Source organism: Anser cygnoides, chromosome 6, assembly GCF_040182565.1.
Source record: "Anser cygnoides isolate HZ-2024a breed goose chromosome 6, Taihu_goose_T2T_genome, whole genome shotgun sequence".
NCBI lineage: Eukaryota > Metazoa > Chordata > Aves > Anseriformes > Anatidae > Anser > Anser cygnoides.
Genome location: NC_089878.1, coordinates 28798879 through 28813643, shown reverse-complemented (window position 1 = coordinate 28813643; position 14765 = coordinate 28798879). Strand labels below are relative to the sequence as shown.

At 40.5% G+C, this 14765-nt stretch overlaps 1 protein-coding gene and 1 long non-coding RNA gene across 4 annotated transcripts in view; one reads left to right on the top strand and one right to left on the bottom strand.

Moving 5' to 3' along the window:
* The window catches only part of PTPN4 (protein tyrosine phosphatase non-receptor type 4), a 113768-nt gene that overhangs the window by 9228 nt on the left and 89775 nt on the right, over positions 1-14765 (top strand). Inside the window, exon 1 of one of the 3 annotated variants that reach the window (XM_048050402.2) lies at positions 4192-4556. The exons of the other annotated variants lie outside the window; for them this stretch is intronic. The gene's annotated coding sequence lies outside the window, so the exon portion shown is untranslated. Of the gene's footprint in view, positions 1-4191; positions 4557-14765 lie in introns of those variants that run through there. 3 annotated transcript variants of the gene reach the window in all.
* LOC106034271 (uncharacterized) lies at positions 1289-5457 on the bottom strand. The gene is made up of 4 exons (XR_007158921.2): positions 4787-5457; positions 4394-4550; positions 3315-3433; positions 1289-1416 (listed from the first exon to the last, which is right to left on the bottom strand). It is a non-coding gene; the product is annotated as an uncharacterized lncRNA (long non-coding RNA).

The following is a 14765-nucleotide window of genomic DNA, read 5'->3' as shown; positions in this document are numbered from 1 at the left end:
TTTGAAGGCCTAAGGTTTCTGAAGATGGGGTTTCTTTTCAAATAACAGACCCATCTCCTTCCAGTTGCTGGCATACCCAGCTGCCCTGAAAATGCTTCAAGGTGTCTTAAGAATGACATAGAAATGATGAATGCTTAGGAAAGAAGGCATTAGGGACCCCAGGCCCAACCCTTTGGTCTATTTCAAGTACTTGCAGATAATATCATTGTTATGAACACACGTATTATAGAACATTAACTATTGTGTCCTAAAATCAGCAGGGCATTATATTTAGGAAGTGTATTGATTCGGTGTCTATGACTTAATTAATGTATATTGCATACTTCAGATACATCTGTACACGTGCTAAATAAAATACCTTCATGTTGGTAGAGAACAGGCTGGAGTGATAACACTTGAAAAATCTTTAATAACAAATACATGTTTTACTGTAGAACATATTTCAAGAGTATGACAAGAGTTTTTGAAATAATACTTGAGAAGCAAATCCTGACGTTCATGCTTCCACTTCAGGAGTGACAGAAATATATTTCGTATATTGTTTTTGTGTTAGACTTAATCATTTCCGCCAAAGTGTCTTGCATGCACTTCAAAAAAAAAAAAAGTTGAAATGTTCTGTTGACTTTTTGAAACTTTTTTTGGCAATGTTAGGCTCTCCATTTATTTTGTCCCTTGTTTAACAGTTTTTTGTGTGTGTTTTCAAAAGCACTTCCATTCACCATTCAAGGAATTCAATAGAATTCTAATAGGAACTGCACATAAATAACTACAGAAATCAATGCTTCAATTCAGCCAAGAGTTTTTTATGACTTCAAAAGCCACAAGAGCATTTATTATTAGAAACATACAATTGACTTTTCTTGTATTATCATTTTGCATAGTGATTTGGTTTTTACCACCACAACAAGATGTTTGACAGTTTCATTTGAAAATGATGTATTTACATCCTGCGTTCCACAACAGTTTAATTTTTATCAATTCTGTGAAGCCACATTCATGGCAATTTGCATGTTCAGCGCTGGGCAAAGGTTCGGTGAAATACTCACTCGGAAATTTCTCCTCAAAGGTCAACCAAATGCTAAGCCCAGTCTCCCATTCCTGTATCGTAATGAAAATATAAAAGAAATCTTTGATGTGTAGAGTTGTTGGATTAATTTTCATATTTACAAAACTCAAAGCATCTCCTGCCCCCTGGAAATGTTTCTGAGATGTCCTTCTGGCCGCAGAGGTGAGCTGCTATAGCCCAGGGCTGCCCCGCACGTCCTTGCAGCCGGCAGTGGTCTCACTGCCCCCCGGCCACGTCTCCGCTAGGAATCCTTCTGGTCCCCAAGTTCTTGGGCGGGCTGGAGCGAGGGAGCTGGTCTCCAAGGAAGTAGCTTCAGCGCTCTACGAGCTTTGCGAAGTCGGTGCTTTTTCCTGTAGAAAGAACCAGAGCTTGATAACAGGGTGGTCTGACCTGAAATCCAGCACCCTGACTGCCTTAGAAATGGGCTGCTGGAGGCTTGGGGCGGCTCGTGTGCACTTTTGGGTAGCTTTTAGTGTAGTCTTGCCACCTAGGGTGGAAAGTATACCCAGGAGAAAGCAGCTTCGTCAGGAGAGTATTTGAACGCTTGTCCATTTTTCTGCGGTAATGTTTTGCTTTTCACAGTTCAACTTGTTTTCCAAACTATCTGCAAGTTACCAGCAGGGGCTTCTAGGTGACAATAGCCTTCCCCCAGCCTCCTAATTCCTGCTCACCGGGCAGTCTGATGCTACTGGTCTGAGGAACTGCCTCCTGGAATTTCGTTTTGGGAGAGCCCTGGTGCTGAGCCTTCCCCGCAGGGCCCCCCGGTTCCCTCCAGGTGCAGACCGGCCGTGCCATCCTCCCGTGCCTCGCTGCGTGAGCAGGTGCTGCAGCGCTGCGTGCCTGTCTCGGTGCCCCGGGAGCGGTTCTGTCGGGGGGGTGGAGAGGAGAGGAAGCAAAGCCTGGCTCTAGTCCTGTCTCCTAACAGTTGTTGGAGTGGAAAGAATACGTGGGTGAAACTTCTACTGCACCTTGAGAAAGATTTTGATGGTATTCAGGGGGAAGGGAGGCAAGAGTGGAGCATGATGAAGAGCAAGACTCCTAACACAGTGTGGTATCTGCACCTACGTTAATGTTCAGTGGTTCTGTTATCCCTTGGAGTTACGTGAATTTAAGATTGAAGAGTTGTCACGGTGTTACCTTAAATAATAAAGGAAGTGAAGTCAGACCTTCTTTTGGTTCTTCAAAGTTCTTCCCCATTCCCTTTGACCACTTCTGTCTAATTCAGGTTGTATTTGAGTCAGCTGCTTTCGGCTTGACACTTAGGTCACTTAGGCATCTGCAAAGTTAGTGTGCTAATGTCTGCATTTCTGCTGACTGACAGGTACACTAAAACCCACCTTAATCCTGTCACTGTAACACGAGGCTTCTTTTAATTTACCTGGCTGTTCAGCATTTACAGAAACAAGATGCTAGAATGTTGCTGGCCTAATTCATTCACTAATTCGTTAGCCTAATGTCTGAGATCTGCTAAGCAGGGTTTTCTTCCTGAAACATTCTCTGACCCTTCCTGGGTTCTCATAGATAGTTGGTGTTTAACTGGTATCTAAGCTAGGGTAGAAAAAATAAAAATGGGGTACTAAAAATATAACAAAAGAAATATAATATTTATGTATTTTTGTATTCAGGGAAGCTTGGTTCTCTTAAGGGGCGAAATAGGCTATTTAGATTTATCAGAAATCAAGTATTTCTTTTTTTTTTAATGTTTGTGTGGATCTTCTGCTTCTTTGTGAAACCCAATTTTATGACAGTAAGCAAGACACACAAACCATACAATTCATGCTGTTCTTGAAGCAATTCTGAGTGTTATCCATCCCCTCTTGCATTGCTTCTCTTCTGTAGCCAGTCCCAAATGTATGGGGGAAAGGCAGAAAACAGCTGGAATTTGTTTTGAATGCAGGAGAAACAGAAGAGAAAAAGAAACAGGTAAAAAAATGGGGAACGCTGGGAAAGAAACAGTATTCCCAGCCCTTGCAAGTAATTCCCAGAAAACCTGATGCACAGAGTTATTAAAGTTTTGTTATTTGTATGAAGCAACAAAGACTTTATTGCTTGATGCTAGACACTGCTCCATAGCTCCACTCTATCACGTAATCCATTTTATTGAACATCGTTTCAAAGTGACTGAGGTTCCTTAACTAGCCTGTTTATAGAACAGGTGGTTAGAAATTTACTTCAGAGACAAAAATACAGTCCTAAATTTAGACTAAATTCTTCCCTGACCACTTCATTTACTCTATTTTGTACTTACCATTCCTTTTCCAGAAATGCTTTCTTCTGCCTGCACAGTTTGTCTGAGTGCTGCTGTCCTCTGTATCGTTTATAAAAATTGGCGTTACGTTTTGAGCTTCTTAATAACCATTCCACCAGCTATATGTGGAGAAAAAAATAAATCATGTTTCAAAATAATTACAGACTATTGCAGCTTCACTCCCAATTTTACAATTTCAGATAAAGCAGTCTGTTTTTTTTTTTTTTCTGTATTTCATCATTATTGGGCTTTTTTCATTTTGGTACTGCTTGGTGCTGGAACACGTCTGCGTATTTTTTGAGGCTCTAACAGCTAATCCGTTTGAGCTTTTGTAATACTGAGCAGCATCAGAGAGGACCTTCATCTATCCCATGGGCTGCGTGCCTGACTAAGCATCCTCGTATGGGGAATTCCCTCTTACAACAGCATGACATAGCTGGCTTCTTTGCATCTTAGGCCTGCTAAAAATATTTTCTTTCCTTCCCACTTACCTTTTACAATCCTCTTCAGCAGAAATGGTGTCTAACCAGTTTGTGTGCTGGTCTGTATTTTTGTAGTCGGTTATGCCTGCTTGGTAAAGTACAGATGTTGTCTGAACTTACTCTAAATTTCAGTAAATCACTGAATTAGGTGCCTATGAGGGGTTATTGAAAAGTGAAAGCTACTGGGATTAGTAGAGAAAACAAATTGGATCAGCAGCTGACCATATAGACGACTGCAAATGGCTATACTGTAAGAGCAACTAACGGGATGGAGGGAGATTATTAGTCATGCTCTTCAAAAATCAGTCTTGAAATTAATTCTGTCTCATTACATTCGTTAATAACCTTGGTGCAAGAATTATGTCTCTTCTTATTAAAAGCTGTAGATAGCAAAGTTCAGAAAACTGAGTATTTCAGACAACTGGATTATTCTGTAAGGAAAATAAGAAACGCATATCTCTGAGCGCTAAAAAACTAATATGATTTAATAATACAAAATCAAGTCTTTAAGGCATCAGAGCTTTTCTTTGCTTTTAGGAGAAGCACTGGTAGCACTTTCAGTAACCGCTCTCAATATGAAGAATGAGCAAGGCTAACCTGGCGCCAGGTATCGCTGGCTCGGTGTCAGGGCAGAGTGTGCCTGTTGCTTCTGCGCCCTGCCTGGGCTGCCCGGTGGTCTTGTTGCTCCCTTGGTGACGGAAGAGAACGGGGGACACGCATCCGAAGTTTCGCCAGCAGCACCGAGTTGGGATAACTGCAAGTATGTTGGGGAACATTTCAACATAGAATTTGTACGTGTTGTTTTTGAAACTTGTCAAGATAAGTCAGGGTGGAATTCGTTAGCACTTGTAGAAGGTAGAATTAGGGTATTTTTTAATGTACTCCGAAAATTGTCTTCTAAAAAATACACTATTTCTTCTTCAGAAGTTTAGAGAGGTTCTCTTGAATGGTTATTTTCCAGACTTTCTTTAGTTTTGTGTGAGGACACACCTGGAAACAAATATCATTCTTCGAGAGTTCTGAAATACTAGTTTTTAAGAGGAATTATATAAATGGGATTCCAATTCATTAGACACGTTTACAAGTTAAATGTGAATATTAGAAACTTTCATTAACAGTAATGCGTGCACTAGAAGTAGATCAACTGGTTTACTGAGATTATGCCAACGAACTGAAATAATGGCCTCTTACTTCAGGAGATTTGTGCTGAAATCAGCTGAGGTCATAAGAGAAATTCTGGTTCTGTCCCCGTTTCTCGCAGAAAGAATGCTGCTAGTCAGCGCCGCAGCGGGCCAGACAAAAGGCTGATCAGTGGGAACATCTGGATCTTGCTGTCAAATGGCCCAGTGTAGTAACACAGCTAATTGCAGCTTGCTCTTAACCTTTATGTCCTAATTCACATTTGCAGTGCTTGCAATAGCATTATTAGACTGTTAGGCTTTTTTTTTAATGTTTGTTTAAAAAAGAGGAAAAATCTTGCTTTTGAGCAATTGATGTGATTTTAGTGATTGTGAGACAAGTAACGTCCTTTAAAGACTTATCACATCTACTCTGTGGACTGGTCTGGCTGTTCTTAAACGCTTTTTTAAATGCTGACAGTGCGCCAAGGTGGGCTGGCCATGTGTTTTAAACCCTAAGAAAATGTGGAATGCTTTTATGGTTTGTATGTTTTATGTATGTTGTGTACACCAACAGGATCTCTCACAGATACTGCACGTTTTAGTTCAATGCTGAACTGCCTTTTCTTTACAATTTCTGTTTCTGCTTGTTTTTCGTCTTATCTGAGCTTACTTGGGTCAAAAAAAAAAAAGCTAAGAATAAACAGTACAGGATTTGTCTACATAGAAAATAGTTGTAAAACAAAATTCTGCTAACAAGCAAAATCATTATTTCAAACTTATTTTACTCATGGGCTTTCTCATTCAGTATTGAGTGTCCAATTGACCTTTGGTTGAATCCTTTCCTGTAGTGTAATAAAGGCAGCCTTACTGTTCAATGAATGGGTGGTGGTTTGGGTTATGTTAGGGAGAGAGATACAGAAGAAAAGAGAGAAAGGTGTGCTGGTTTTTCAGTGAACTGGACTGAAACCTGAGCATCTGAAGCTTGAGCTTTTGGGGAAAGTTCCTTTTATTTTTAATTCCCCCAGGAAAAAGGTTTTGTGGAATGTTTTCTGAATCTTAAACATCTTAATGATCAAAATATATTTTGATCATTAAATAAGAATGGGCCTGAAGTTAATAGTTCATGCGATTGTGCAAAATTTTTTTGTGATGAGCTCCTAAGCACTTACAGCAGCTCTGGAAAGTAAGCCCCAAAATATTACTTGAATCTATGAATTCAGAGATTTCATAGATTTAGGATGAAGCTAAAAAGTACTTGAGTCTTAATAGTTCTCCTTTCCCTATCCCCAAGTACACACTGGCTGTGACATACGCATGTTTTTCTGCTGTAGCATTTATTGTTCCAGTACCTATACCGATGCCTTGTGTAGACGTTTTCCAAAACGTTTTAACAGCTACAGGGAATTAAGTCTATGTCCCCTCCACTCTTGCCTAGAGTGTAGCAGTAGTACATCCCTCCCTTGAGCACAGTAAATGCTCTTCAGCACATTTCTCTGTGGTTATGCGGATTTCTAAACATAACTTATAAAGAAATTGGTCTAAACTTTATTAACATGTAGCCTTTCCAGAGGAGCATATAGATTCATGGACATTGCAGGTTCTGATGGATTAACAGATCTCTTTTCTCAACAAAAATACCAACATATGAAGGCTTTCACTTACAAAAGGTCTGGTCCTTACTGTTGTGAAGGTTAAAAGCACGCTTATAGCTGATGCAGCTCCCCAAACCTGCGCCGAGCCTGCCATAGTTTCTAGAAGCAGGTTTTCATGCGCTTGAGTTGCCTTTCCCCTGCCGATTGCAGTGCCCCCATCTCGGCACCCGCAGCGATCTCGCGGTGGGCGGTCAGCGTTGGTGTCGGGCGGCTCATCGCTGAGTAGCGTGGTGCAAGAGAAGGGGCTGCCTGGAGGGGTCAAGATCTAGGATGTTACATCCAAGTAATTGTAAGCAGCAGCTGCTCCTTACATAACAGAAGTTTGGAGGGGAAGGAGCAGATCCTGCTTCCTTCTGCTGTTTCCTCTTTTCTCTTTACTTGCAACTGGGCTTCGGTGCAGGTCTTTAGAGTCCATCCCTGTTCGCCCCCGTGGGATTTTCAGGTAGGGGAAGATGTTTTTGTAGCTTTCTGATGAGGCAGCTTGGTCTTGCCTACCTCAGCCCGCTACTGCTTGAGTTGAAAGTTTTGTTGCAATAATATTCCATGCACTGACATGAAACTTCACAGCGGAACATCTTTCATCTTTCCTGTATCGTCATACAGCAGAGTGCCATGTTTTGTCTTTTCTTGGCAAAAGTACTGTTGATTATTTTCAATATGCATTGATCTATTAGGACTTGGGCATCTGGAGGATAAGAAAAGTACTTGCGAACTAACGTTGTAGACTTCAGCAATACTCTCACAAATAGTAAAGCTGAACATGCTGTAAGAAAGCGAAGAGAAGGTTTCTGCTAGAGGCTAACTGCAGGCACGCGTACAGGCACCAGTTACAGCAGGAAGGTCTGTCTTTGTGGGAAGGTCTGCCAAAGTCATTGATGAAGATAAAATCCAGTCTTTCCCAGGGTGTGTTGTGTGATTGTGTGCCAAAGATGATATGCTAAAGGGATCATTATGCCAAGTTCTGTGGGATTTAAGGAGTGCTTGTTAACTAAAGGAAATTTTTTTTGAGTCGCATAAATTAACCTTTCTTCTAACAATTTATCTTTTGTTTATATATTACTGTTCCTTGTTCATTTGTACTGTCATCATCGTTTTTTTCTTTTTCCTCTCATGTACTAGTCCATTTTCATAACGTGGAGAAAAAATTTCTGCATCAGAGCGACTGGCACAACATGCCCTGCAGATAAAGAAGTCCGGTGTCGTGTTGGATCAGGTTAAAGGTTCAGAGCTCAGTGATGCTGACAGTGGTTAACGGCACAGAAAGTATAAGAAGCAGTCCCTGGATAATGTGAGCCTTCCCTGATGTAGCTACATAATAACCAGTTATAAATCAGTTTCGTGGTTTAGTTTGGTTTCGACATTGTAGCTACTGATGCCCATAACTTTTATTTTGTATAGTACATAATTGTTTCTCAACATTCATGGTAAACCCTGATGCATTACGCCTGTCTTTGAGACAGTGGCATGCTGGACTGAAAAAGGAGGCAGCCAGTATGTTAAATACTACGTTGTATAAACTCCAGTATTCGTTATCACAGCAAAAGTAAGAACAAGCATAAATTTGAAATTGTGTGAGGATTCTGTTGTTAGTACATATGGCATGTAACTATTCTAAAAGCCCTTATTCTAATGGCAGTACCTGATAAGAACAGCGAGATGTATGACCAGTGTGGGCTGCTGCCACTGACTCACTGTGTAATGACAGGCAAATTACTCAGTTTTCAGCATCTCATTCTCCTCCTTTATAAATGAGAAATATTGTTTCCCAGTAAAACTCTTTGAGATCCTTGGATAAAAGATTTTCTTTTTGTACGCCTACTGAGTATATAAATTTGAAGTGAGAAAGTGCAGCAAATACCAGGTTCTGTGCAAGTCTCTTACCAGTACAGACACACAACAGTGGAGTCTTGTTGTTTGTAATGGATTGTACTAAAGCACCTCTAGCTTAATAAACCTTGGTGTAGAGCATAAGCAAAGAGGTGTTTAGGTCCAGCTTACTACCTGAGTCTGTGTTCTGCTCAAGCCTTTTTATTATCTGCATAGCTAAGAACAGCTTCAGTAAAACTTGTGATGTGTGCATTGATACCTACCGTCCAGTTTTCTTTGATGTGCCAGGTGCTGTGACACCTTCAGATGAAATAGTGCAGGGAATTAAATTAGAGAAGTTTTCTGACAGTCTCCATCATCTCTTTCACGTTGTCTGTGGCAGTGTTTTATCACTAAATTTAGATGATATTTTGGGAAACCTGACCTTTCCAGAATGATCTACATTAGCACTATAGTCTTAATCTTTCCCCTGGCACCTCCTGAAACAAAATACAAATTAATGATTCAGACACCACAAAGCAAATCACATGCCACTTGTTTCTTCCCAACTATTCTTCATTGTCATTGTTTGCTGTATTGTATGCATGTCCTTGTGTATTCTGTGGTGAAAGGGACCTAACTGATGCAGGAGATTTCAAGGGGGTTGGTAGCAGATGAGTAAAGAAATAAAGCAACAGTTTTAGGTATATACAGAAGAAGGTTTAGTTAAGCATAAAAAGAACACCGTTATTTCAGCACTGACAAGCGGGTGTTAATTTTGGCTTTGATGTATGGTTTGGCTTTTAATGAATTCAGACTTATTTTGTGATAGTCCATAAATAGCTGTGGAAGTGGTGGAGGACACATGAAATGTCTGGTCTCTGGTGCTGCAGGGAAGAATATGCTGTTGTCTCTCCCTGTAAATGGTTGCCCCTCTGTTTCTGCATCTTTATCTCCTCCAATTCCGTTTATCATCATTCTGCATCCCATTTAAATTTGATGACATTCTTAGACTTTGCAAGAAGCATTTCTCTTACTTTATAGTTAAAAATAAATAAATACAAATAATCCCATCGATTACTCTGGTTATCACCCTATTTTATCCAGCTGTGTTCTGTCCCAAATTCAGTAAATACACAGTCTAAAAGTTCTATTGTAGGTTTTTCTCCTTTTACATTTTTCCACGGCTTGTCACTGTTGTCCGTCCTTTTATTTTTCTTTTGAAATCACTTTTACCTAAATGACTGATCCCCACTTGGCTGTGTGCAATACCTTCTTCGCTCTGTTTTACTTTTCTGACTGTGGCTCTGCCCGAAGCAGCTACACCCTCCCTTCGTGGCCTCCTCCTGTCTTCCTGTTGCTGCCATAGCGCTTCTGCAGCCCCAGAGAGAACCATGTTGCAAATTGGTGTGAGCGAGGAATAATTTTGCCAAAATGTTGTTGTTACTTAATTCTCCACTCTGGTTTACCATATGGCTGTACAAATGGCTATGTCAGCAGCAGGGAGAGGATGATGCAAGGCTGGAAACAAGAGGCCAGACACAGGAGTAGGTCAGGAATGCTGCTTTAGCTAACGTTGCTGGGCTATGGCAAAATAATGAGTTCATCAGAATAAAGCCTAACAGTCTGTCATGATCACGTCTTCTTGAAATCTCGATCTCTGTTGCCATTTTCCTTAATCTTTCTCCCTCTCCCTCATATTGTTTAGTGCATTTTCCACAGCTGCTTGTTCATCTCTTCTCATTAACACTGATCAATAAGGACATCAGCAGAAGCCTGTATTTCTCAGCATGCACAGGAGGTGGAGCATCCTCAGGGCAGGGTTGAGAAAAGCACGGTTAAACCATTTGGGTGCGCATCATAAGCCAAACCTGTACCATCATTTGGAAATACCTGTTAAATAATTAAGATAAGGTTTAGACTGATAAGCTGTTGGGAATGGATAGTTAAGTTGCAAAAGAATATTTAAATCAGTAGTTTTCCAAAGCCGCACAGTGTGATGCTCATTTAGTATGCAATTTTAAAGACCTAAGCCATTTTGATTGGCAACAAAAGATATCCTGTAACCTTATCTGCTTTCATAGTGCCTTTCCAGCAGGGACCAGATACCTTCACAACAAATAATTTTGTTTTTCATGTCCCTGAAATCACAAGATGGTCTTTGTAAACAAATGCACTAAAATGCCACCGTTTTCCTTGGTCTGGAAGTTGCTCTTACATTGGTCTACAGTTATTAATAACTAAGTTATTAATAGCAACATAAAAGTGTTTCTTTTTGTGGGGTTGGGGTGTGCTTTACTAAAAATGATTCTGAAATGTTGAAATACACATTTAAATTTAAATTACTTACAAAGCTGGACATTTTCAAATCTGAGTCTAGGTCGAGGCCCACAAACAATATGAAATTACATCTAAGTCCAACTCTGCATGGACAGTGTCAGGTAGATGTTCTGGCTGGATCTAAGACCATATGTAATAGTGCATCTGCGTGTGTTTAAGTGTCAAAATGTTTCAGCTAAAATAAAAATATCTTTCTGTTGTTCTTCAAAAATTCATAAATTGCATTCCTTCTGTTTCTTTATTTACTTTTAACCTGGAAAAACAAACCAGGAAAGTCAGTGTTCTTGAACAGTGTGATATGCTCCAGTAATACCGAATTTCTGCAGCTTGGCTTTGGTATTCAGCTGTGTACACTCTTTCAGGAAGAGATGATATTAATTACCCTCTGGTCAATCATATGAGCTATAGTTTATCATGGTGTCCTTGCCTTCTTTCTGGCTACCATAATCCTGTTTATTGACCTTCAGAATTTCCTTTTGTTCTAGGACAGAAGCATCAATCTGCTTCTTTCAAAGATCAAACGCTCAAGTAAAACAAAAATCTAAGCTAACACAGAGACAAACATGCTCACTCAGACCATAGGCAATCATTCAGTATTAGTTTTTTCAGTAAATAGGTCATTTTTCAAACTTTAATACCAGCATTTGATGCACTGCCTTGATGAAAATGAATTACTGAGTACTGATCTCTTTAAGTATATCCCCAAAACAGAAATGGAAAACACTCTTCTGTGGCAGGTAAAATATAAATAAATATGACTTTTTTGTGGCTTTATGTCCTAATGTCTCTACACCTTCTCCCAAAAGATTTCTCTACACCTTCTTTACACCTTCTGCTGTGCTGCTGGTACCTCCCGATGTGGATCCTACAGTGAGTTCTTTTCCATGAGCCCCTGAACACTGTTGTCTTTCCCCTGCTGAAAAGAAGGCATGGTCTTCATTCAGGAGCTGCTCTCTGCTGGTTCCTGAGGTTATATTTTTCTTGAATGGAGGTGGTCATTGTGTTTTCTTTACCTAAACGTTACTGTCAAGTAGTTGTATGTTTCTTCCCTGCTGCCTTGTCTAGATTTTGTGTACTTTCCACAGATGTCATATTTTTATCTGCAGCTATTCTGAAAATTGGCATTTAAGTAAAGGCTCTCTGATCTCCCCTAAATCCGATCCCTAAACCTGATATAGGTATATTGGAGAGCATTTTTGTATTCTCTTAAATCTCCTGACCATATTCAATAGCAAACTGAGAGGATCTTCTTAGAGAAGCCAAAAAAAAATTGAGAAACAAGCTGGGTACAAAAGTGAATTTCAGATAAATGTTCGAACAAGTATAATTTTAAGACCTTTCTCATCACTTGCGGATTAAAAATTCAACATGCTGTGGAATTTCAAGATGAGATGTAAAAAACAGATTTGTGATATTATTGAAACTTGCAATGTAAGGATGGCATGGCTACTCCTACTCCATCTTCCCATACCATGTTTCAGAGGAGAGTTACAGCAAGCTTACAAAATGGCTTATGTGGGGTAAAGTGGCAAAATCATTTTTGGCCGTTCACAGATGCAAGTTACTTTGCTGGAGTGACCACCATGTGCCAGAGATGCGCGTGGAGCATAACCTACATATTTGTTAAAAAAACAGAGCCTACCACAAAGAATGTGTAAACTGTGGGCTTGTATGTCTATGCTCTTCAGTTACTTATTTTGGGTTTCTTGAGAGCTAGATGAGATTTTTCTGCACTTCCATGAGCTCTGTCAGCACTTGTTCAGTCTAGTTGGCACCTCTTCATTTCTCTCTGTTTTTTCAGCAGATTTTCTTAGGGAAAGGCAGATGATCTAACACTGTGAAGAAATTCTAATTTGTGCTTCTCTTTATATACTTTCATAGGACAGATGGACATGTCTGTTATTTAATAATGTTAATGTTACTTTCTTCTTAAAGAACCAGAATAGCTTCTAGCAGTCTGCCTGCCTGTCAGTAGCAGACACGAGCTTCTTGCTGGTCTTGCACTAAATAACAGGGATTTTTGCTCTCTGGGTTCCAGCTTCCAGAGTTTGAGAACAGCGCATTTTGGATGGATATTGCCAATTCCTCATACTCCTGGCTGGTGAGAAATTCTTTCTCTGAGCTTCTGGTAAATAAATGTCCAGTGCTGGCCCTTGAAGAGTGGGAGCTACTTTTCAAAGGAATAAGGCGGTGGTGGTATTAAACTCTTTACCATTACCGTTGTCTCTGACTGAGACGCTTAACAACATGCTTGTTATTAAGAAATTGCCAGAGCTTCCTGACATCATCGACTGAATCTGGAAAGGACAAGCTTTTTCGTTTCTTTCCTCTCAGTTATCAAAATTGAGGAACACTCAAAGATTCTTCTTCTCCCTTCTGGGCCGCCCCACCGCTGCCGAAGGAGTGGCATGCTGCATGGCACTGCCTGGCCATGTTTCACTTGGGGTGGATAGTGCCCACGACAGCCCCTTTGCTGTGCTCAGAGGCTGAGAGATCCAGCTGGAACCGCATCTCTTCTGTTCTCTGGCTTCCCAGGCTCCAGTTTATGGACCTGCAGAAGATCCTTTCTGGCCCCAGACAAATTGGGGACTTCTCAAATGTTTACAGGGCTGTGAGAGGACCCACAGATCTGTGTGGTTCTGCTCTTTTCGTTGCTTCCTAGAGCCACAAAACCCCTTCTAGTAATGGGATGCCTTCCCTGTTGTGGTACAGGGAATAAACTACATGCTGTAGTCACACATTTCCACAGGAAACATCAACAATTTCAGAGCGGGCCAGGACGTTATCAGTATTTACTCAGTTTCTTGACAGTTCTGAGGCTGTGGGAGAGCTCTGTGATGTTGGCAGCCTGTTCCAACAACCTTTCTGCGTAGTCTTGTCTAGATGACTAGTCAGTGTTTACCAAGCCACAGCCAGAGGTACTTGCTGGAGCGTACTTGTCCCGTGGTCAGTGCTGCTAGTGCCAGGACAGTGCTGCATTTCACAAGGTACGATCAACATCATCAGCTTGAGTGCTCCTCAGAATCTTTGCACAAATAGTTTGTATTCAGCTCTCCTTTGTATGCTATTAATCCTAATTTCTATATGTGCTTGCAGGTTTACTCCTCTGTAATGGGAAAAGGATCCTCCCTAGCTTGTGGGTTGAAGTTATTGGCCTCTTTGTGATACACCAAGCTTGTTCATCCTTACCATGAATCCTCTAATTGTGTCAGGAAGGACTTTACTGGGCTAACAGAACTGAGGGCTAGTGGTTTGGTTTTGGTTTAGCTCTCTTTGAATCTTTGTGACCTGAATTCTGGGCTGTCTCTTACATCTTTGGTAAGGTGGAACTTGTTGCTAACTCAGGTTACCAGTGTATTTTTGGAAATGCTGACATTTCTAAGGGTCTTACTTAAAGCACTTCTTGTAGTGAGAGAATTGGTGCCCCAGTAGAGCTGAATCTGATCGGAGATACTCTGATGAGAACACCTTGCTATTTAGAAGGAGAGTAATTGCATCTTGTCAGCAAAGCTGGTCATTGCTTGTGTGATGCTCGTGTCTCTGTTTTGAGAAAATGTTGCTTCTGAACATCTGCAGCACAATGTGCATGTGAATAGAGACTGGGGAACAGAAGAACCCAGTTACTTGATTCCTTTCTCAATATGCGCATTCCATATCCTGCCATATGTCCCTTTTTTAGCCTTTTAATTCTGGGATGATAGAGTTGATGCCTTCAAGAGTGCTTCAGTAGTGTTAGACTGCATGCATGTTGTAATACTCAATTATAGCAAAGACCGAATTTGTAGAGTTGAGGTACTGGTACAGGATGTACACAGGAAGGCACAACTTAAGGAATTCAAATGACTCATGTTCAAAATTCAGAAATACGTTTTGGGGTAATGTTGGTATTAATTCAGCATGGAAAATTGAATTAAAATTGACCAAAATCAATAAGACATTTTGGTTTTATACCCAATGGTGGTATTAGATAAGAAAATTTCAGTTTTATTTAAAGCCTGAGAACCTATTTTTACAGCAGCTGGGAGAAATAATATTTTCCATAGGCAGTAT